The following is a 20,072-nucleotide window of genomic DNA, read 5'->3' on the forward strand; positions in this document are numbered from 1 at the left end:
TAGTAGTAGTAGTAGTAGTAGTAGTAGTAGTAGTAGTAGTAGTAGTAATAGCAGCTAACATTTACATAGCTCTTACTATGTGCCAGGCACTATGCTAACACTTCATAATCATTACCTCATCTGAGTCTCACAACAACCCTGAAAGGTAGGTGCTATTATCCCCTTTTTAGAGAAGAGAAAACTGAGGCAAACAAAGGTTGAATGACTTGCCCACAGTCACATAACTAGTAAGTGTCTGAGGTCAATTTGAAGTCAGGTTTTCTTGATTCCAGGCCCGGCACTCTATCTATTGCAACACCTTGCTACTCCAACCAGATGAATACAAAGAAAGGCAAACATGCAGTCCTCTGCTCTTAAGGTGGTCACATTTTAATGGCAGAAACAATATGTAAATAATTATGTACATACAAGATATATACACTGTAAATGATCCTGGAGGTAACTGAGACTCATTAGAGTTTATTGTGTACAGAGGGTGACATGCCCACCTAATTAGCTCAATTAAAATTTTCTCAAAAAATAAAATCTAGTAGAGCTCTGGTCTTGGAGTCAGGAGGACCTGAGTTCAAATGTGACTTCAGACACTTGACACTTACTAGCTGTGTGACCCTGAACAAGTCACCTAAAACCAACTGCCTCACCAAAAAGCAAATAAAATAAAATAAAATCTTGTCAGATTACAGCAATTTATCCAAGAAATCATTATAATCAAGCTAGATTTTTTTTACCAGGGATATAAGAATGGTTCAATATTAAGAAAATAATCAGCATAATCAATCATATTAAAAACAAAAACATCCAAAACCATGATTATCTCAATAAAAACAGAAAAGGTGGGGCAGCTAGATGGCGCAGTGGATAGAGCTCCAGCCTTGGAGTCAGGAGGACCTGAGTTGAAATCCAACCTCAGACACTTCACACTTACTGGCTGTGTGACCCTGGGCAAGTCACACCCAATTGCCTCACCAAAAAAAAAAAAAAAAAAAAAAAAAAAAAAAAAAAAAAAAAAAAAAAAAAAACAAAAAAGGCCTCTGACAAAATATAAAATGAATTTTTACTAAGAACCGTAAAAGTATTAGCACAGAGGGATCTTTTTTAATGACAAAAGTATCCATCTAAAACAAGCAGCAATCATATAAAAAGGTGATAGATAATACACTAGAAAATTTCCCCCAAAATACAGGAATAAATCAGAGATGCCCCCTTTTCCCTTGTATTATTTGATACAGTTCTGGAAATATTAGAGATGGTATTGAAATGAAAAAGAAAGTAAGGGCATAAATACAGGCAAAAAGGAGACAAAATTATCACTATTTACTGATAGTTTCCTTAGAAAGTCCTTGGGAATCGGCAAATACATGGAGGTAATGCTTTCATCAAAGTTTCAGACTATACAATAAGCTTACAAAAATCAATAGCATTCCTGTATATGAAAATCTAAGAGGCAACAATAGAGAAATCTCATTTTAAAATAAGTACAAAATGCATAAAATATTTGGGAGTAAGTACAACAAAGCACATTCAATAGTTGTATAGATTCAATTATATAGTGTTCCTTAAAAATAGTAGTACTATGGGGCAGCTAGGTGGCACAGTGAATAGAGTTCTGGCCTTGGAGTCAGGAGGACCTGAGTTCAAATCCAGCCTCAGACACTTAACACTTACTAGTTGTGTGACCCTTAATCCCAATCGCCTCAGCAAAAAGAAAAAACAAAACAAACAAAAAAAAATAGTAGTAATAATAATAACAACAACTTAAATAGCTGAAACAAAATCCATTATTCGTGGCTGAGATGTGCTAAAGTAATAAAAATGGAAAGCACCTAGTAAAGTATCTTAAACACTCTCTCTGGACCTCAGTTTCAACAGCTCCAGGTACCTTCCAGCTCTAAATCCAATAATAATATAATTTTGTATATGTTACAATTAATCATTAGGTAATTTTTTTAGACATTTTAGACTCCATAATAAAGACATGACATAAACCCCAAAGTACCCTGCTAACATTTGAGAAGTACTCTAAGTCTTATCAGCAACTTCTACATATGGCTAATCTCATCTACTTTATGTTAATTCTTATGATCTATAACTTCAGACAAAGATATTTCTTTACCTTGTCCCCAGATTAGGGATTTATGCATTTTTTAGAACTTTCATTCATCTATGCATTCAGTATAGAATTTATCATATAAAATTACTTTCTTTTGACACTTTCCTTTTTACTTCCTAATTAATAACTACTTATTATAAATATAACTATAAATATATATAGCATATAGATAATAACTATTAATTTTACATATTGCTTTTAATGCTTTTTTACTACCTGACTTAAGAATTTAAGAATTCTTCATTACCAAATTGGAAATGTAAACTGGTAGCAGGAAGAGGGTTGAGTTAGTTTTGCAGAAATGGATATCCCTTTCCCACTAGATCTAAGACTGCTAATTTCTTATATTATTCCCCTCCCTCCACTCTCAATCCAGAAAGAAGGTTAAAAAACAATTTATGCTGAATTTCATTATTTGTTACTACCTTCTTGGAAGTGAGCTAGGCAGTATAATGGATAGAGCACCAGGTTTGCAGTCAGAAAGACCTGAATTCAAATCTGACCTCAGACATTTATTAGTTGTGTGACCCTGGGTAGGCCACTTAAACCTCTGTGTGCCTCAGTTTCCTCAACTTTAAAATAGGGAGCATCTACCTCACAGATTTGTTTAGCGGATCATATGCAATAATATCTGTAAAGTGATTAGCATAGTGCTTGAGAGTAGATATTTGATAAATGCTTGTTCCCTTCCCTTCTCCTCATTCCCTTTCTTGGTCTGTAACCATTTTTCAAATTCAATGGAACCTAAATTTCTGGCCTGTATCAGTAGTTAAAAGTTAAAGATTTGAAGGAGGATTGCATAGTAAGATCCTTGGTTTGTTTTTTATATATAGCTGAACTGTTTTCAAGGACAGTTCTGATAGGGGCATTATTTACTAACATTGTTGGACCTATGGCAATAAGACTGGAAGGTCCTTAATATTGAGGCTAGGGCTTTTCCCTTAAAAAAGCAAAGAAAATGTCCTCAAAACTTAACAGCTCCCAGGGACTAAAGTTTGTGCCTTCTCAGTTATTTAAGGCATAAAAGCCTAGCATGTGACTTCTACTTCAGTGCAAGTCAACACATCCTTCTGACCAATTATGCCATCATGGTAAATGAGGCCAGGGGAGCTCTGCCCAACTGAAAAGCTTTATATATGATGAATATCCTTCCCATGCCATTGTTGAGTATGTTTCTAAAATAAGTTTCTTTTAAAAAGGGTGAATGGTCTACAAGTATTTCAATTCATTCTGATCCCAAGCCTAAACAATTGTACCTAACCAGAGGTAAGCCTGGCCCAAAACACCTTCACTGACATCCTACTCAGATATTTCATCACGGCAGGAGATAACTTATGATTCTCAAAGGCTATACAAGTAGACCACAAGCTATAGCAGATCTTACCAAGATATCTGGGATTTTAATTACAGGCCTGGTGGCCAACTGTGTGTTTTTCTTCTATGGAATAGCATAGATAAATGTGAAAAGCTTCATGATTAGATTAGATGTTTGGATACCAGGTGATGAACTTTTTTGGCTATAGTAACTCATAAGACCATCTACTAAGGAGCAGCAGATCAGGAGATAGTGGAAGTATTCATAATAATAAAATTATGTATCTTTTGAAATACTTAAGTTAGAATAAGTTCTCAAAGTATCTCATGGGATATAATGAAAAGTTATAATCAAAGGGCTCTATAATTTAGTAATCTTTAAGTAGCTCCAAAGGAATAAATTTCTGACTATTTGCTTATTTGTGTATTCTTTGAGCTATGAAACCCCACATTTAGCTCGAATTACCCCCTAGGGCAAACTTGCTTTGAAAATGGGCACACATAAATGCAATATGGCAAAGTCTGAGCTATTCCTTGCCATTTCTTCAAATTCTAGTTCCCCATCATGTCTCTAATATCTAAAGAAAAGGATTCCAACTATATCTTTTATTCATTTTTATATATCAGTACACATCAAGTCATTGTCAAATTATGGTATTTCTTTCTTCAACAGCTTACATTGGAATTTGCTCATTGTTCTTATCAAACCAAGCTAGAGCTGATTTTCTAATAATTAGAGATAAAAAAAAATAGAATGGGCTGCCAATGTGATGCGATGCCACTAATCATTTAGGGTATCAAGAGCCAGTGCAGATGGAGTAATCAAGAAAATAAGGATCTATGCTGGAAACAAGGGCAAGACACTATCAAAAGTTTGTGAGTATCCCCTTAGTACTTCATGGACCAAGAATAACACTTGCATGCAGTGCATTAAACCTCCAAATCTTTTAGAATACTATAGTCTAATCTCTCTCTCTCTCTGTAACTCTTTGCTTAAGAGCTCAAATATTTTTTGACCTGCTAATTTGGCTTTTATTGCCCTCTAGCTTTGAATTTATATTGTTGCACCTTCCTGATATTCAGATTCAATTAACTCACCTTTTTTCACTATGTTACTAAGATATGGAGACATGCTGGTTTATCTCAAGATATATTTATTGCCTTTGGCAGCTATTACAAAAGGTAGGATTATAGAATTATAGGGATTTCAGTATATGTAATGAATAGATTTGGAGTCAGCTTTATTTATGACCATGAGCAAATGACTCAACTATTCAGTACATAACTATCCTAAAGCTGTAAAACAGAGATACTTACAATATCTATGTTAAAGGATAATTAGAAAGAAAAAGCTCTACAAACCTTTAAGTGCTTTGTAAAAGACTTACTATTAGAAAAGTATTTTACACTTAAAGCTATTCAGAGCACATTATATGAGAAGTATCGACACCCCCATTCACAGTTGTCTACTAGAAATACCCACATCTTCAAGCTCACATAAGGAAGCAAGCGTCTACAAAGGTTAACTAGTCTAGGACCCTCAAGTGGAGAAGAAGGGAATCAGTAACAGCTGCAAAGGCAACAGAGATTCAGGGTTAAAGGCTTCTGGTAATGGGTTAGGGTTAGACCTCTAACCCTAATTCCTCCAAAGATGGAAAAGTTATGTTATTTTCTTCCTCTTTTTTCATTTTAATTCTTTGTTACAAAGAGGAGGAGAAAAGGGGGCAGAAATAGAGAATTTGGGTGATGTAAAAACCGAAGGTAGTTGAAAATCTAATATATATCTCTATATAAAATAAAAAGCTGCTTCTGTACAGGTCTCTATTATTACATTTCATGAAATCTGTCATAAGAAGGTTATTGAGGAAAAATATGAAAATAAATTAAACTGTAATAATTTTTCAATTAATCCAACTTTTAATTACTTTTAAAAACTTGTTTTATTTATGAATTACAATAATGTATTAATTTTTAGATGACTACAGTTCATATAGCCTTTAGTCAGGTCTGCAGAGACAAAAGTTGGGAGCTTATCATGAAAACTATCCCATTATTTGTTCCTATTCTCCAACCACTGGATAATCTGGCAAACTTCATTGAGATAAGGAATTGCTGGCTAAAATGAGATAAGGAATAAGGCTCTTATTGGAATATTTCTGAATTTAGCTAGAATGCATCTATAATTGAAATGACAAAGAGTAACAAGCAGCAATCAAGTCATGACATAATAATTCTAAGACTAAAATAAGCCCAAAGGAATACTTGTTGAATTCTGATCTCCTGCCTTTAAAGCAAGAAGAAAAAAGATTATCTTCCAAAGAATGAGCTCTAAAGAATTATTATATCTCAATTGACAACATCATCAGTCCTCTCAGAGAAGCAGAAGTAGGATTAGGAAACTCAGAATTGATTTATTTATTTTTGGTGAGGCAACTGGGGTTAAGTGACTTGCCCAGGGTCACACATCTAGTAAGTGTTAAGTGTCTGGTCTGTGGCCAGATTTGAACTCAGGTCCTCCTGACTCCAGGCCTGGTGTTCCATCCACTGCACCACCTAGCTGCCCCCACAGGATTTATTTAAGCTCTATTTTTTGCAACACTGTGTATAAGCAAATATTTTTTAAAAAGTAGTATTTTATGAAACTCTACCACTATACAATTATGCCACTACACAATGTTTAAATGCCAACTTCTTGAAAAATAAGTTTTAATATGTGCATGGTGGGCAAATCTATTAAATTATAACTTCCAATAAGAACTGCAATTAATCTGGCTCTGCAGAACCTTTCTTTACCACCCCAACTAGAACCCAGGTCAAATCTCTTTGTCTTAAGCTTCTAGAGGACTTACTCCCTTATACACATTCATCCAGCAATTCATCAAGTACTACTGCTTTATTTCTTCTCTCCTATTAGGATTATGAACTATCATCATGTACTGTGAATTACCTTTTCACACATCTATGTCACACTAACCATTCATGCTGCTTTGTATCTTGAAATATCCAACACAATGTCTTTATGTAGTTAGCATGCATTTTAAAATCTGATATGACAGAATATTAATTTTAACTAGGATTCCCTAAGTACCAATTTTTTCTCCTAATTTAACTGTTATGAACTCTTAATAAATGTTTGTTGAATTTACTAAGAAAAAGAACAACCAGAGGGAAATTCTGAGTATAGAGCAAACCTTGAAGACTGGACAAACCATGTACTGGTTAAGAGCGGGCCAATTTAGTTTAAGCATGGAGAGGGATTCTTACCCATTTCTGTGTCATGGACCTCCCCCTCTTTGGCAGTCTTGTGAAGCCTATGGACCTCGTCTCAGAATAACGTTTTAAATGCACAAAATAAAACACACAGGTTTACAAAGGAAATCAACTATATTGAAATATAGTTATTAAAAAAATGTTTTTAATTCCCAGACTCCCTTGGGAGTCCAGACACCAGTTTAAGAACCCCTGGCTTAGAGTATGTGGAAAGGAATAGTGCGTGATAAAAAGATATAATTTTTCTTTATGAATTAAGGCAAAGATTAATTAAGAGGTGGCAAAAATTAAAAAGGCAAACTGGAAAAGGGAAAAATCAGCATGGAAAGAATAGAGAAGTTACAACAATAGAAGGCAATAAGAGTTTACGTGATATAAGACAAAAGAGAAGGGGGATGGATAAGAACTATTTTTCAAGAAGACTCAACAAAAACACCTTCACTTCCTTGATCCAAATTCTACTTATCCATCTACACCTAGTTTAAGACCTATCTTATCAGCAAAGTTTTACTTGACCAAGCCAATCCACAACCACTTCTCACTTTTCAGAATTATTTTTGTGTTTGTCTATCACAAAACTTATCTGAATTTCACTTAAAATCTTACATTGTCACCAGATTGCAAGTACCATTTGTATCCTCTACAGCAAATATCACAGTACTTATCTATTAGATATTCAATAAATATTTATTATGAATTAGAATGTAGAATTTAGGACAAAAAGAACTCAGATCATCTAACCCAAATCCCACATTTTTTAAGTGGAGGAGAAAAAGCCTAGAAAGATGATTAGATGACTTCAAGATCAGTGGGGTTTTTTGGCCACACAGCAAATGATCTCAAATTTTTCCCTTTTTAAATTGGGGTCTTAAGGAAAAAGGACGAAATTATGTTTAGAGAATCACAGAATGTCAGAGACGGAAAAAAACCATAGAGGTCATCTACTTCACCCCACATCTGCATAAGAAATCCCTCTACAATAGCTGAAATAAATGGAAATCTAGCCTCTGGTGAAGAACTTCATCAATAGGAGACCCCACTATGTTCCAAGACATCTCATTTTCCTTTTGAACAATTCTAATCACTAAGATCTTTTTATTACATCAAGCCAAAATCTGCCTCTGTAATTTCTACCCATTTCTTCCTAGTTGTACCTTCAGAGGCCAAGAAAACCAAGTCTAATATTTCAACATGAATGATCTCCAAAGACTAGAAAATAACAATGAACTTCCCCTTCTCACAACCACTCCAATCATCTTTTCTTTGGACTAAATATTCCCAGTCCCTTCAATTGATGTATGATATCGTCACTAGCTCAATCACCATCCTAGTCAAAATGTGACACAGAACTATAAACAACACTCCAGGTGTAGTCAGATCAAAGAAAATTATAGCAGAAATATCACCTTCCTTATCTAGAATATTTTATTTTTCTTAATGTAGCCTAAAATCAAATTAACATTTTGCCTGCCATATCACATTGCTGAGTATGAGATAAACAATTACACAGCAGGTATCTGTAGAAACACTTGCAGATATCTGATTGACTTGGAATGGAGAAGAAGTGAGTAGGGGTAATCCACTGACTAGACAGAAAAAAAAGAGAGGTGGGAGGAAGCAAAAGTACTGAATAAATTGTGTTCTCTGTTGAGTTTCTACAATTACCTTTTTAATTTTTTTTTAATTAGCAGAACAAGAATTCATGAAACCTATGATTTCTGTCTTTGCCTTGAAGGGCTAATTGTGGCACTGCAAGTCTGCTGCAGTATGATGCAGTGGAAAAGAACACTTGACCTTAAGTCAAAAGATCTAGACTCCAGGCCCAGCTCTAACCCATATTAGCTGCATGACCTTCAGCAGTCCATAATAAATTCTTTTATAAAATGGAGAGAACACACTACATAACACAGGGCATGCCCTAAGGATCAAAGGATCAAAATGCATGTAAAGCACTCCCTCTACAAATGTAAGTTGTTATTGTTGCTAAAATGGGTGGAAATCTAACTATAAAATATTGGTTATTAATAGCATTTATAACTTCCTAGAAGACTGAGGAGGAAGGCTCACCATATACAATCTCAATAAAATACAGATCAGAAATTTCAATAATGCTTCAAGAGATAAATATTACTCGTATCTCTAATTAAAGTCTAAGGAGCCATAAACACTGCACTTATAATAGCTTCTTCAGTTTGACAACCTTTGTAAAGTTTGGAAGACTTATAGCAGCCTCAACAATTCAATCAAGATTTTGCAAAAGTCTCTTAGAAACCCCATTAATTCAGTAAGTAAAAGAGTGCACAAGCCACAGCCCATTTACAGCTCTACTTGGAAAGGTACCATGGTAGCTCTGTAAATTTACTTAGCAAAATGGTCCTGATAAATGAGAAATCCAGAGAGTGAGGAACCAGACAAGGTAATGTTCCATTTGTGAAACTCCTCATTTAAGTGAATTATATTAAAAAAGCAAACACTGGGGCAGCTAGGTGGAGCAGTGGATAGAGCACTGGCCCTGTATTCAGGAGGACCTGAGTTCAAATCCAGTCTCAGACCAAACACTTAACACTTTACTAGCTGTGTGACCCTGGGCAAGTCACATAATCCCAATTGCCTAAAAAAAAAGGTAAAAAACAAACAAACAAACAAAAAAAAAACAAAAAAAGCAAACACTGATAATTCTACATTTTAAATAAATTCATTTTAAATAAATTCTATTTTAAATATTTCTCTTCTAAATATTGAACTTCAATTAAAGTCACAAACCAGTTACAAGAGACCAAAGCACAAAGATTTTAATTTTTCAAATGCTAAAACCTTGATGATTTAAGGCTACTGCACCAAAAAAAGAAAAGCAGTATGACATAATTTTAGCTCCTACCATCCTAATCAACAATAATGAACTTTGGCTAGGTTTTTGTTTTTGTTTTTAGCAACAATTTGACTTTAGGCACATAAAATTGATTATAATAGAAAAAATCCATACCATTTTTAAAGGTAGTGAAAATGAAAGTCTGGGAATTGTGAGTGTTGAGACATAGTGAAAGAAATATGATTTACACAATTCTGTAGAGGCCAATTAAAAAGCAGGCAAAACAATACCAGTGCTGAGGTGCTATAAATCATCTTCAGACCAGCAAACAAGATTCTAATTTCTCTGGTCTACATGTAGTGCACATTTTACGTGAAAGTTTCTCTTAGGATTTCTCTTGTCTAAAACAGGTCTCTAGAGAACCAACATGTAGAGAGGTGTTATGATCATTTTATGATGCAAGAGAGAAGTCTCTCAAGTAGTCATTTTGAAGAAAATAAAAACATTGCCTCAAATGTGATTGAAAGTATATTACCTCTTTCCAATATATTTTAAAAAATATTTACTGCAAAAAAAAAGTATTTACTGCATAATGCTGCAACAATCAGTTCATGTTTCATTTTCTTTTCTTTATTTCATGCTGTTTCTCTGAAGCATAAACATTTTTGGTAAATAACAACTCATACCACTGCATACTTTTTAGCTGTCTCTCTAGCAAAACAATTTTGATAACTTTGAGGGTAATAATTTGTACACATTATTTCACTTCAATGTCATATGTTTATAGGCTTTATATGCTATAACCTGAAATGCATCTTGGAGGTTGATTAACTAGTCCACTCATTTTAAATATGAAGAAACAGAGGTCAAGAGAGGTGGAATAACTTGTCAAAGGAGTAGACTTGGAATTCAAACCCAGCTGACACGATTACAGAATGACAAAACTACAGCTAGAAGGGACTTTAGAGGAACCCTAACTCCAGTATGTAAAATGATTATGGATGAACTTGATGGATTTTTCTACCTAGAAGACGATTAGGATGTATAACTATTTACTTGCTTTTTTTTTCCCCAATTTTTTTCTGGCTTAATATTTACACTTTGAAAATGAAAGAGGGAGGGGGCAGCTAGTTGGCGCAGTGGATAGAGCACCGGCCCTGAAGTCAAGAGGACCTGAATTCAAATTCGGCCTCAGACCAAACACCTGACACGTACTAGCTGTGTGACCTTGGGCAAGTCACTTAACCCCAACTGCCTCACCAGAAAAAAAAAAAAGAAAGAAAAAAAAAGAAAATGAAAGAGGGAAAAAATGCAAACATTTTGTCCTTACAATGATAATAACACAACATACTAAAATTTCTGGGATACAATTAAAGCAGTCCTCAGAGCAAAAATATCTCTTAAAAATATACATTAACAAAACAGGAAAAGAGACTCAATTAACCAAACATGCAATTTAAAAATCAGAAATCTAAATACAAAATCTAACAGAAGCATAACAGAAAAAAGCTTGAATATTTTAGGGGAAATTAATAAACTGGAAACCAGAAAAACTAAAGAATTAAAAATTGATTCTTTGAAATGACAAACAAGACGGGCATCTAGGTGGCACAGTGGATAGAGCACTGGCCCTGAAATCAGGAGGACCTGAGTTCAAATCCAGCCTCAGACTAAACACTTGACACTTACTAGCTGTGTGACCCGGGCAAGTCACTTAACCCCAATTGTCTAAAAATAAAAAAATTTTTAAAAAAAGTTGAAATGACGAACAAGGTTGATAAACTTTTAGTCAATTTGATTAAACAGAGAGGGAACAAATAAGAAAATAAAAGTGAAATCCCAACAAACAATTTTTTAAGAAAAAATTATCAAAATCTATTATAGCTATATGACACCAAAACTAAAAATTCAAATGGGAAGATTATCTACAAAAATACAAAATACTTAAAATAACAAAAAAACAAAAAGAGATCTTAAATAAGCCAATCTCAGAAGTGATATTAAGCTAGCTCTAAAAGGATTATCTAAAAAAGCATGGGGGGGAGGGGGAGGGAAGGTATTGATTCAGATGTATTTATGGGAAAAATCTAGTAAACCTTTAAAGACTAAATAATACCAATACAACACAAATTATTTTCAAAAACTAAGGAAAAAAGAAACCAAATTCCTTTTAAAAGATAATTATTGTTCTAATATCTAAACCAAGAAAGGATAAAACAAAACAAACAAAACCCCCCCACATAACTATAGACCAATATAATTAGTTAGCCGATAAACATTTATTATGAACTAACAATGTGCCAGACACTGCTAAGCACTGTGGACACAAAGAAAGGCAAAAATATGATCCATGCCCACAAGGAGGTCCCTTTCTAATGAGAGAAACAACATGTAAAAAGTTGTACATACACGTTCCATGTAGTGTGATTGAAAGGTAATTTCAGAGGGAAGGTTTTATTTTATTTTTTGAGGGGTGCAGATAGAGGCGTTGACGAGGAGGACTTGAAAAGGCCTCCTGCAGAAGGTAGGATTTGAGCAGAGTTTTAAAGAAGGCAGGAAGACAGAGATCATTCCAGACTTGGGGACAGCCAGTTCAAAGTCAGAGTTGAGACTTGTAGTACTGTGTGAGAGAAATAGCAAGGCCAAACGTGCTGAATCACAGCATATGTGGAGGGAATGAATATATCAGGAGACTGGAAAGGTAGAAAGAGGCCAGGATTGAAGGGCTCTAAACTCCAATAAGAGGAATTTTATATTTGATTCTGGAGATAACAGTTATTGGAGTTTATTGGGGGAGTGGGGTACCTGTACTTAAGGAAAATCATTTTGGCAGCTGAATGAAGGACAGATTGGACGGGGAACAGATGAAGCAGAGAAACCAACCAGAAGGCTTTGCAAAAGTCTAGGTGAAAGGTGATAAGGGCCTACAACAAGATGACAGCTATGTGAGTACAGAAGAGGGAACATGTATAAGAGAAATGCTAAGACATGCAACAGACTGGTTATAAGGAGTAAGTAAAAGTGAGGATTTGAGGATGGGTAACACCTAGAAGCCCGGGATGCTGGGAAATGGAAAATACTTCAACAGATATAGAAAAGCTGAGAAGATGGGGAATGGTTAGGGGAAAGTGAATGAGTTCTGTTTTAGACACATGTCTATGAGTCAGCCAGTTAAAGATGTCTAAAAGGCAATTATTGATGTGAAACTGGAACTCAGAGCTTTGGGAATTATTTTCAGAGATGATGAATGAACTCAAGGGATTCAAGAGATCACCAAGGGAGATAATATAGAGGAAGAAGAGAATAGGGTCCAGGACAAAGCCTTGGGGAGCACCCACAGTTAGTGTACATAATATGGATGAAAACCCAGCAAAGGATACTGAGGAATGGTCTGGCAGATAGGAAAATAACCAGGAGAGAGTAGTATTTTTAAAAAAAAACCTCATATCTATGAGAAAAGAGTGATGAAAAGTGTCAGAGTCTGCAGAGAGATCAAGAATAATAAGAACTGAAAAAAAGACCATTAGATTTCACAATTAAGAACATAATGGTAATTTTTGAGATAGCAGTTTTATTTTAATAATAAAGTTGAAAGCTAAACTTCAGCAGGTTTAAGAGTGGGAGAAAAGAAGCAGAAGCACCAATTGCAGAAGGCTTATAAAATGGCAGGCAAAGAGGAGTGAGAGAAAAAAAAAACCAACTACCTCATTTGCTGATGAAATGATTACTTAGAAAATCCTGAGGAATCAGGAAAGAAACTAAATAAGACAATTGTATCAGCAAAGTTGCAGGTTATAAAATCACTTCACAAAAATCTGTACCATTTGTATATAATAACAAAATCCAGTTGAAAATGATAGAAAAGCCTCACTTAAAATAACTACAAAGTGTATAAAATATCTGGAAATCTAACTACCAAAGCATATTCAATATTTCCTTAAAGAAATAAACAACAATTTAAACAACTTCTGGGACTCATGAGCAATAAGATGATGGACTGGGCATTTTTTCAAATCTCCATGACCTCTCCAAAACAGAAATTAAGTGCCAAAAATAAAACAACTTAAGCTAACTTCAAGGTCTAGAATCAAGAACCCAGAATTCACAAGAAAGTTTAAAAAGAAAAAAGAAAAGAAAAGAAAAGCCAAAGTCCAGGAACCGATGCTCTCTGACCCTGAGTTCACCACTTCCCAACCTCTCACGTTACCAGAAGCAACTAACAAACCCAATAATACGACACAGGCTTACATCAAAATCTAACCCTAAGGCGCAGCTAGGTGGTACAATGGATAGAGCACCAGCCCTGGAGTCAGGAGGACCTGAGTTCAAATCTGGCCTTAGATACTTGACACTTACTAGCTATGTGACCCTGGGTAAGTCACTTAAATCCATTGCCTAGCCAAAAACAAAAAACAAAAAACCCACAAAACCCTACCCCTAAACCCTGGTCCCCACATCTCTCTTTCTAGTGCTCTGGAGACATCAGCTTTGCTCAGGCCTCAACAAAAAAAAAAAAAAACTTGACCACAGACCTTGAGGGGTAAAAGCCTGCTGGTGGGGCTAAAACTTGGAAGCACTGGTGCTGCAAAGCTCTGAAATGCCCCGGGGGTTGAGGGGTATGGGGGTGTGGGTGTGGAAACAGATTCTGAAGTGGTGGTGCTGGGCCAGATGCAATGGGACAGGACTCCGGGACAGGACACTCCTTCTCACCCCCACCCCACTTCTGCTGTACTTCATCAAGCCTAACATAAAGAGCACAGCAGGTAGCCGAAGCCAGTTATGACCACCCAAAAGTCAGTTGGAGCAGAGACCTAGGCTAGTGAATTACCCTGTGTGAGAGTAGGCTTTGAGATCTAGACACCACAGGAAACTGCAATCAGAGGGGAGGGAGTCAGGAAGTGAGTGATAAGGAAAATAAGGTAGGAAAAAGAGACTAAAAGTATCAAAGATTTCAGGAAGAAACATAAACAGATAAATCAACAGAAAGAAAAAAAAAAACCCAGTAACAACAGAAGGAAATATGGTATCTACAAGTGAATACTGCAAAATAAAGGAAAATGATTCAACACTTGATGAGACAAAGGACCTTTTGGAATGCAAGGAGAACATTGAACTACAAACATTCTGTTCCTGAGTGATTTAAAAGAGAAATGAGAATTATGAGAGCAGAATTTATGTTTCACATAGGAAAAACAATGAATAGAATAGAAAAACTTGAATTTGCAATGGCAAGTCTCACCAAAGAAACAAAAGAGAGAATAATACATTGGGAATGCAAATACACAGAAGTAAAGGATAACTCTGAAGAAGTGCTTGTTTTTGGTATTTTTTCAAAGAAAATATGGTCACTATGCAAATAAAACATACTGAACTTGAAGATGGATTTTGAAGAGACAATTTAAAGAACACTTCTTCCCAGAAGAACTTGACAGGACAAAAATCCGTAACACTGTAACAAAGACCATCAAATACAAGAAAGAACATTCGAATAATGCAAGGCTTCCTAGAAAAATGAGGGGGAACAGAATGTGTCCTGAAAAGCAATAGACCTCGGGATACAGCCCAGGGGGACCTATCCTGTAAATCTGAGCTTAACTATACAGGACAAAAGATGGATGGATGTTCAATAAACAGGAAGAATTTCAAACATTTTTAGAAAAAAAGACCAGAACTGAAGAGATTATTGGCATCTCAAACACCCCAAACAACAGAAATGCAGCAGACAAGGACAATAACAGAAACAGTGAAAACAGAGAAACCAATGTACACAAGGAGACACAAATGAAGGCAGAAATCTGGTAGAGGTAACAGTGAAGAGGCAAACAGCAGGAATTAGGGAAAGAACCTGGGGATACCCTGCCTAAAAGTGAATGCTTCTTTTCTGGAATTACATTACAGCATAGGAGGATTCATAAAGTAGAGGGGGAGGAGAGGTGAGTGTGTGAACATAAATAGACAAATCAACAGGGAAAATATTAACAACAGAAGGAACTGTGGCCTCCAGATCTAGTAAATTACTTCAAGCATCTATGAATAAATGCTGAAAAACAAAGGAAAATGATCCAACGATTGATGAGACAGAGCATCCCTGGGGAATGCAAGAAGAACATGAAACAACACACTCTTCCTGACTGTTTCAAAAGAGAAATGAGAATAATGAGAACAGAAGTTATGTTTTGCACAGCAAAAATAATGAGCAGAATAGAAAAATTGCAATCTGCAATGGCTAAGTCTCACCAAAGAAACAAAAGAGAAAACAACAGATTGGGAATGCACGTATAAAGAAGTAAGATAATGTAGAAGAATAAAAGCAAAAAACAGTATCTTTAAAAATATGGTCATTATCCAAGCAAAACAGCTGAACTCAAATAGAGGATGCAAACATAAGGATTTGAAGTCTCCCAGCAAAAGATGACAAGACAAAAAGCCTTAACACTATAATGCAGGCAATAATAAATAGAACCGCCCAGAACTTTAAACACAGAAAATGAAATACCAATTGAAAGAATCCATAGATCACCTCCAGGAAAAAACCCAGGGCTGTGAGCTCCAAGGCACATAGTGGTTAAATTTAACAATTCAATTCAGAAACAAGTTCTGCAGCCATAAGGAGAAAGACCTTCAAATACAAAAGAATAGCAGAGAGCTCAATACGAGATTTCTTTCTCTGTGTACATAAGGAGAGAGGGGTGAAAGCAGATGTCATGTGGAGATAACACAGAAGAGATTGGCATGGGCATTATGGACGGAACCTGGTGACACCTGCCTGCTGTGAATCAATGTTGTTTGTGGGACTACACTACAGGATATGAGGGTACATGAAAGTGGAGGAGGGAATAGGGGAATAGAAAAGAGTGAGTGATGTGCTAGGGTCAATTCAAGGGCTAGCAATGAGGGGAAAATGACCCCTGTGTCTCAGAAAGAGAAGAGCCTACAGGGGATTAGGTGGGGAGAAAGGGGGAAGGGTTAGAAAAGGGAGGAAAGAGAACTTGCTTTGCTGGAGAGAAGGGGAGTTAACTGATGAATACTTTCACAGGTGAAGAGAGATGGTCTGTGAAGAGAGACGGGGACTGTGTTCTAGGGATGGCTGGATGATCTAGTGCCTGTTAAGTCCATTTGTGCTATCTTGGGATAGTGAGGAGTTGAAACTCCTGGAGACAAACAGCACTTTGGGGAATGGGAAAGTATGGACCTGAGGAGAAGATTTGGAGGCAAATGTAGGGGAAAAAATGGTAACCCAGGGATGGTATAGATCAGTAGCCGGCTGCATAATCAAGCATGTGGTAGGGACTGGATCCTATCACAGGACAGTGTTCTCTCAGATACCTGCAATAACTGATATTGTTTTGGGAGTGAGGCACAATGGAAAAGGGGGATCCACAGGGCAATTCTCCAAGACAAAGGCAAAAACTACCTAGAGAGGAGAGCCTAGAACAGATATCTTGGAAGTCTTGACTGCATAAGGAATACAAAGAATAGAGACCAAATAATTCTAAAGGTCATGAATCAGAGAACGAGGGGCTAGAGTAGACAGAAAGTTAGGACGGATAATGAAAAAAGAAAGAGTTCTCTAGAAAGGGGTAGAAAAATGAAATTTTATGTGGGAATTTATTTTTGCTGAATTATACATGTTTATCATGAGAATTTTGTTTTGTACATTTTTTAATTTGTTCATTAAGGGAAAAGTAATGGGAATGACAAATTATAAATGCATGTAAAAATAAGATGAAAAAAAAATTTGAGTGAAGTCAACCAACTGGTCCAAGCAGATTATTCAAAGAAGCAGTGGCACAGTGGATAAATTGTGTGAGTTAAGAGTCAGAGAGACTTGAATTTGAATCCTTACTCATAAACTTAATGTGTGATCCTAGACAAGTTGCTTAATCTCATTTATTATGAAAATAAAAACTAATAAACAGGGCCAGCTGAAGGGGAAGAGAAGAGGGGAGAATCTACATGACTATAAGAGGGTGAAAAAAAGGGGGGGGGATTATGTAACCAGATAAAAGCAGAAAAGGAAATTAAGGAAAACTCCAAAGGAAAGGGTGTAAAAATGGGAGAGGATGTGGGGTTGAGGGAAAGAGAGCCAGTGGGAATAGGGCCACCTTAAAAAAAGATTAAGCAAAAGTAACTGAGGATATACAGTACTGTACTTGCTGTAGAAGGAAAAAAATCTTAAGTTGAAAAAACCCCATAACTTTAAATGTGAATGGATTAAAATAATCCACTAAAATAAAAAGATAGTAAAAGGAATGGAAGGAGGAAGTATAATTTACATACAAACAAAAGATATCAATAATTTATTTTAAAAATCTTTGTCAGGGGCAGCTAGATGGCGCAGTGGATAGAGCACCAGCCCTGAAGTCAGGAGGGCCTGAGTTCAAATCCGGACTCAGACCAAATACTTGTCACTTACTAGCTGCATGACCCTGGGCAAGTCACTTAACCCCAATTGCTTAACAAAAAAAAAAAATCTTTGTCATGATGCTCAGCAACCTTTATTAAACTGGATAATTTCACCTCATTTACTAAAAAATAGGGATTCTACAAAAGCGGCTGAATTACCTGGACTCTAGATTTCCTAACATATTTTCCTTCTCTCAACAATTCTTTGAATTCCTAAAAAGTGACAGAAAGCAAAAACGGTTTTAACTAGAGACAGAAACAGCTTCCATATAAGAATATATGTCAGTGTATATGTTCCAGACCTCTTTGCAGCTTTTAATGCTGTTGCCTGGCTTTCCCTCCTAGCTATTCTCTCTTCTCTGGGTTTTTCCAACACTACTCTCTCCTAATTCTTTTCTTACCAATCTCAATAAGCCTGACTCTTTTGCTGAGTCATCATTAATATCATACCTTTTATCTCTTGGTACACACCTAGATGCTGTCCAAGGCTCTCCTTTTTCCACAGACTATCACTTGGTGACTTGTTCAGTTTCCACTAATTCATTTTTCATCTTTATCCAAATGATTTAGATCCATACATCTAGCCATAGGCTCTCCTGATCTTCATCTTCAAATCACCAACAGCCTACTGAACATTTCAAACAAGTCTTTGTAGTCATCTCAAATTTAAAATATCCAAAACAGAATTCATTATCTTGCCACCAATCCGCCCAAACCCATCCCTCTTCTAAACTTCCCCATTTCTTTTAAGAGCACTAAAGTCCTTCCAGTCACTCAGACTCACAAAGTCAGCATCATCCTCAATTCTTTCCTGGAAATCATCACATATATCCCATAGTTACCAAATCTTGTTTCTACCACCTTAGTATCTCTTGCATCATTCCTTTTTTCTATAGTCTCAACACCACCACCCTTATCCAGGCAATCTTTTTTTTTCATATTTTTTATTTTTAGGCAATTGGGGTTAAGTGACTTGCCCAGGGTCACACAGCTAGTAAGTGACAAGTGTTTGGTCTGAGGCCGCATTTGAACTCAGATCCTCCTGACTTCAGGGCCGGTGCTCTATCCACTGCGCCACCTAGCTGCCCCAGTATCCAGGCAATCTTATCTGAATTATTGCAATTGACTCCAAGTGGTCACCTCAGCCTCAAGTCTCAACCTACTAAAATCCATCCTCCACACAAATGCCAAGTACTTTTCCTAAAATACAGGCCCAGCAATGTCAAACCCCTACTCAATAAACTCCAACAATTATCACTTTTAGGAAGATAGATAGATGGATAGATGGATGGCCAGATAGATTGATTGATTGATTGATTGACAGATAGATACATAGATAGACAGATAGATAGAAAGATAGATAGATAGATAGACAGACAGACAGACAGAGATGGAACTCCTGTTTGGCATTTAAAGACCTTTGCAGTCTGATTTTTCACACTTAATACGCAATTTTTTCCTTTCATGTACTCTCTATATTCCAGCCAAACTGGACTTGTTGTTGTTCCTCATAGGTGACACACCATCTCCATCCCCACACCTCTACACTGGCTTTCCCATGCCTGGAATACAGTTCCTCTTAACCTTTGCCTCTTGGAATCCTTAGTTTCCCTCAATACTGAACTCATTAAGTCTTCCTCACTACAACTCACACAATCTATCCGTTGTGCCACATACTTCTTTGAATACCTGCTAGGTCCAGCTGGCTGACATCATTAAAAAAATTTTTTTAAACTTATTTTCACATGCATTTATAATCCGTCACTCCCACTACCCTTCCCCCATTGAACGACACATTTTTTTAAAGATGCAAAACAAAACCGTCGTTATAAATTTGCATGATCCAGCAAAAACAAATCCCCACAGTGGCCATTTCCAAAATGTGTATCTCCCTTTTCATTTTACATTCATCACCTATCAGCTGGTTGGCAGGAGATGAGTGGCTTATTTTCATCAACAGTCTTCTAGACCCGTGGCTTCTCATTCCACCAATCACAGCTCTAAGTCTTTAAGTTGTTTTTCACTATGATGCCATCAGTATATAAATTGTTCTCCTAGTTCTGTTGACTTTACTCTGCGTCATTTCATAGAAATCTTTCCAGTTACCTCTAAAACTATCCATTCTGTTATTTCTCATGACACAATAATATACCATAATTTGTT

General features: G+C 36.1%; 1 protein-coding gene across 10 annotated transcripts in view; it reads right to left on the minus strand.

Annotated features, from left to right (window-relative positions):
• NCOA1 (nuclear receptor coactivator 1) overlaps window positions 1-20,072 on the minus strand; it is a 214,969-nt gene that overhangs the window by 142,785 nt on the left and 52,112 nt on the right. The window lies entirely within an intron of this gene.

The sequence above is a fragment of the Vombatus ursinus genome, unplaced genomic scaffold, assembly GCF_900497805.2.
Source record: "Vombatus ursinus unplaced genomic scaffold, bare-nosed wombat genome assembly UNPS02009062.1, whole genome shotgun sequence".
Lineage (NCBI taxonomy): Eukaryota > Metazoa > Chordata > Mammalia > Diprotodontia > Vombatidae > Vombatus > Vombatus ursinus.